The sequence below is a fragment of the Rattus norvegicus genome, chromosome 7 (assembly GCF_021556685.1).
Source record: "Rattus norvegicus strain SHRSP/BbbUtx chromosome 7, alternate assembly SHRSP_T2T, whole genome shotgun sequence".
NCBI lineage: Eukaryota > Metazoa > Chordata > Mammalia > Rodentia > Muridae > Rattus > Rattus norvegicus.
Genome location: NC_141540.1, coordinates 33,448,199 through 33,453,087, shown reverse-complemented (window position 1 = coordinate 33,453,087; position 4,889 = coordinate 33,448,199). Strand labels below are relative to the sequence as shown.

General features: G+C 42.7%; 1 pseudogene; it reads right to left on the bottom strand.

The window, feature by feature from the left end:
- Positions 1 to 370: 370 nt before the first annotated feature.
- LOC100909955 (peptidyl-prolyl cis-trans isomerase A-like) lies at positions 371 to 2,974 on the bottom strand (annotated as a pseudogene).
- Between the last annotated feature and the right edge of the window lie 1,915 nt (positions 2,975 to 4,889).

Genomic DNA, 4,889 nt, shown 5'->3' with positions numbered 1-4,889 from the left:
GTGAACCATGCGTGTGCCTAGTGCCCACAGAAGCTAGAAGAGGGTATTAAGTCCCCTGAGATTGGAGTTGTGGACCGTTATGAAACACCAGGTGGCTACTGGGAATGGAACCTGAATCCTGTGGAAGAGCAGACCATGCTCCTAAGTGCTGGGCTGTATCCTATCTCCTTGTAGGTCTTTTTATCTTATTTAGTTTTTATTCATAATCATAAACTTAACTTGGCAATCCGGCTAGACTTGAAGGGGAATGAGGAAAATACGGAACCCAAAGAACTTCAGTGAGAGCAGAGATTACAGGGTATTGCGAGCTGATAGGGTGGGCTTCAGAAGGACTTGATGGTTTGATGGGTAAAATGCAAGTCAAAAGAAATTAGCATTGTCCACAGCCGGAAATGGTGATCTGCTTGCTGGTCTTGCCATTCCGGGACCCAAAACGCTCCATGGCTTCCACAATGTTCATGCCGTCTTTCGCCTTCTCAAAGACCACACCCTTGCCACCGAGCCACTCAGTCTTGGCAGTGCAGATAAAAAACTGGGAACCACTTGTGTTAGGTTCATCATTTGCCATGGACAAGATGCCAGGACCTGTATGCTTCAGGATGACGTCCTCACCCTCAAATTTCTCTCTGTAGATGGACCTGCCGCCAGCGCCATTATGGCATGTGACGTTACCACCCTGACACATGAATCCTGGAATAATTCTGTGAAAGGAGGAAGCCTTATAGCCAAATCCTTTCTCCCCAGTGCTCAGAGCATGAAAGTTTTCTGCTGTCTTTGGAACGTTGTCTGCAAACAGCTCGAAGGAGACGTGGCCCAAGGGCTCTCCATCAGCCGTGATGTTGAAGTACACGGTGGGGTTGACCAGTTCTGCAGCAAGTGGCGAAAAGCAACAGACAGCGATGTCTGCCCTTGTTGTAGTTTTTGTTTATTTTAATTCTGAAGAGTGGAATTGACTGTTAGCCATATATTTAGAGATCTCGGGGTATCTTTCTGTGAGCCGACTACTCCTACTGTTCGGGTCAAGTGAGTCTTTAACTCGTATTCTAAAAGTCATAAAGTTCTGTTAGTAACTTTCAAGTAAGAAAAGACACCCACAGTGTGTCCTATTTGATCCCTAAAAGCTTTTGAAAAGCTCAGAAAAGATAAGAACAGTGTTGTTGAAATGAAACAACCTGAAATATCTTCTCCTTAATCCGGAAAATAAGGATGTAGCTGCAATTATACGCATGGAGTGTCTTGTCTGATGCTGTTAGGGACCTTGAGCGGAATGCTCTGAGTAGAAGATTAGCAATGCTGGCTGCCTGAAGGTGGGTCTGTAACAACGTTATAAGCATCTAATAATGAAAGTTGCCACAGGACTCAGATAGCTTACTGCTCATCGTTTGCTTAAAATGAGTATTGGAGTGGAGAGAATGTCTTAGGGTTTTGCTGCTGTGAACAGACACCATGACCAAGGCAAGTCTTGGAAGGACAACATTTAATTGGGGCTGGTTTACTGGTTCAGAGGTTCACTCCAAGTCAAGATAGGAGCATGGCAGCATCCAGGCCGGCATGGTGCAGGAGGAGCTGAGAGTTCTACATCTTCATCTGAAGTCAAACTATAGAAGACTGGCTTCCAGGCAGTTAGGACGAGGGTATTAAAGTCCATGCCTACAGTGACACACCTACTCCAACAAGGCCACACCTTCTAATAGTGCCACTCCCTAGGCCACCACTGAGAAGTCATGGAGCTACAGGGATGTCTACAAAACACTACAGCGTGGGTCTCTGCACTCGGGTTTTGTAGGCTTTTGTCTTCCAGTCTTCTGTTTTTACTTTTTTCTTCTTATGCAGAAAATAACATGAGCATTCTCCAAGTTTCACAACAGCTTCCAACTCCATGAGATTCCCCTCCTCCCAAGAGCCTTCCACTGAGCAAATACGACCTCTAAACTTGAGAGGGGTGCTCAGATTATTGGAATTACTGCTCAGCAGAGTTCTTAGTTCCGTGCATGGCTGACCCAGAGTGTGAGTTTTAGAAAAATAAAGATCGTACTGGTCTTTGATGGAGTTAAAAGTCCTCTGCCAGAAGTCAGGCTGTCACTCTGTCAGCATGATCTTCGTAAGGGAGAAAAATGAATGCAGCTCATCTACAAGTGAAGTTGGCCAAGGAAATTGAAGGATAAAACCTGGAGGACAGAAACAAGCTCACCAGCCTCCTCATTTACCTGAAACAAACAAACAAACAAACGAACACCTAAAACCTAGACTAGGGGCTCTTGACCTGTGAGGCATGACCATGTAGGCAGAGGGAGGCTAAAATGACTCTTTCACAGGGCTTGACTAAGACCACCCATCGGAAAACAGAGATATTCGCATTATGATTCAGAACAGTAGCAAAATTACAGTTACAAAGAAGCAATGAAAATAGTTTTATAGCTTGGGGTCACCACATCTTGAGGAATTGCCTTAAAGGGTCACAACATTAGGAAGGCTGAGAACCAATGCTTTAGAACAAGTTAGGAGAGAGAGTGCTGTACCTGTTATCCCTAAGTCATTTATTCACAGGCAAGGAAGTTAGAAGGAAAAAAAAACTTCCCCTCTTTAAGCTAGGAACTGCCTGAGTGTGGTTGCACTGAAAATGCATGCTGGGTTGGAAATGGAGGGGCTGGATGACTCTAGATTCATGCAGTGGGTGCAAAATCACTTCTTACCACTAGTGGTAGGATATTCCCCAACTAAAAGTCATGTCAGAAATGATGGCACATTGCTACCATAGGAAATTAGGGGCCAATTAGATAATGAACCATGCTAGACCTTGGTATTCCAACAGAAACTGTTTAAAAGTAAGTTACAGAACGCAGATCATCAGAGATGAAGAGTTCACAGGAGGCCGTATTGTCAGAAATCAACCTGATGGAGACACGAATTGTAAACAGTGAAATGCATGCGTTTGGAAGGCGTTCACAATTATCTACACTGATTCTGCCGCCATTACTCGAGGGCAGGAGGTTTCTTCAGTCTCCTGAATTTCCCCTTTTGTCTCTTCCCATCCCAGGGATCAGGTAACTGCTGATCCGTGTTCAGTCACCTTAGATGAGCTCAAACTTCCCTTCAAGGTTCACTGACTGGAACCACGCACTGTTTCACACTCCCTTGGGCTTCTTTTGCTCTACGTGATGGTCTGCGATTTGCTTGTGGCACCAGTTGGTTCCTTTCATTTAACTGATCGACATATCACAGTTGGTTACTGTACACATTCCTTGATTGACGTTGGACTTGTTCACGGTTTGGATCTATCATGAGGGAAGTTGCTATAAACATTTGGGTCAGAATAACTACCGAATGGGTGTCCAGAGCATTAGCTAGCCTTTCTCGCTGCTGCGTCCGCATATCTGACACAAATGAGCAACCCGAAGGACAGGTTTGTTTCGGTTCATGGTTTCAAATGGTTCAGTTCTTGGTTGTCTGGCTGTGGGTGTTTGAGTCGATCATCTAGGAGGTGAGAGGAGCAAGACAGGAGCACCTTCCCTCGGTGATAAATAGAGTGTGGACAGAGACCGGATAAGTCATAGCTCCTACCGGTGTGCCCCAAGTAAGCTATTTCCACATAGGCTATACTTTTTATTACTACATTTTTACTAAAATGTTCAGAATTCTCCAAAAACAGTGCCATCTGTCGGGGTAGAAGTGTTCAGTGACATGACTTGTGGGAGTCATTTCCCATGAGAACCGTATCATCCAAACCCACTTCAACCCTTGGCAAGTTAGCCTTCGAATGCCAGGTTTTCTAATGGTTTCTTAATTTGCATTTCTGTGGTAGCTGATGCATTTCGACATATTCCAAGCGCTGATTGGTCACCCACACAGGTCCTTTCTGTAAAACCACCTGCTCATATTCGTCGTGGCCATTGAAAAACTGGGTTGTTTTATAGGGAGAGTTCTTTACGTACAGTCTTGATTCAAGTATTTTATCACACACACACACTGCAGACACTTTCTCCTCTTTCATTGTGGGTTTTCACTGGGTTAGCGTTCCAAAGTGATTTTCATTTTAACAAAGCATGGTTTGCCCTTATTTTTTTATAATTTGTGTTTATTCTATTATATTTAATAAATATTAGCTGTCAGTAGATATTTTAGGAATTTTATACTTTTAGCTTTTGGCTTCAAATATTTTGAAACTCTGTTTTAAGTGCATACATACTGAGAATTATTATCTTTTCTTTTTTCCCTTTTTTTTAGATTTATTTATTTAATGTATGAGTGCTCTATGTGCATGTACACCTGCACCAGATCCCACTGTAGATGATTGGGAGCAACCATGTGGATGCTGGAAATTGAACTCTGAAAGAGCAGCTAGTTCTCTTAACTGCTGAACCATCTTGCCAGTCCTATTATGCTTTCTTGATGAAGCAGCTTCTTAACATTTTTCTCCTCTCTAGTATATTTCTTGTCCTGAAGTCTAATTTGATAGATGTCTGTAGATCTATACCAGCTTTCTTTATAATATATGTGTGTGTATGTGTGTGTGTGTATGTGTGTGTGTGCATATATATTATATATATATATATATATATATATATATATATATATATATATATATATATAATATTTACCTGGAATTTACCACTCTCTTGCCTAAGCCCCATGAGTCCATGGAACTACAGACATTTGTAACTGAGCCTGGCCTCATGTCAGATAAGTTTTTAAATGTTTTATGTGTTTTTATTGAAGGTTTGATATATTTGGGCACGCACATTTGTGGTGTGCATGTGGAAGTCGGAGGACAACTTTAGACTCAGTTCTCTTCCTCCGTCATCATTTGGGGACTGAACTTGGGTCAAGCTTAACTGCAAATACCTTTACTTGCTGAGCAATCTCATGGCCCCAAATTAGTTTTGACTGGA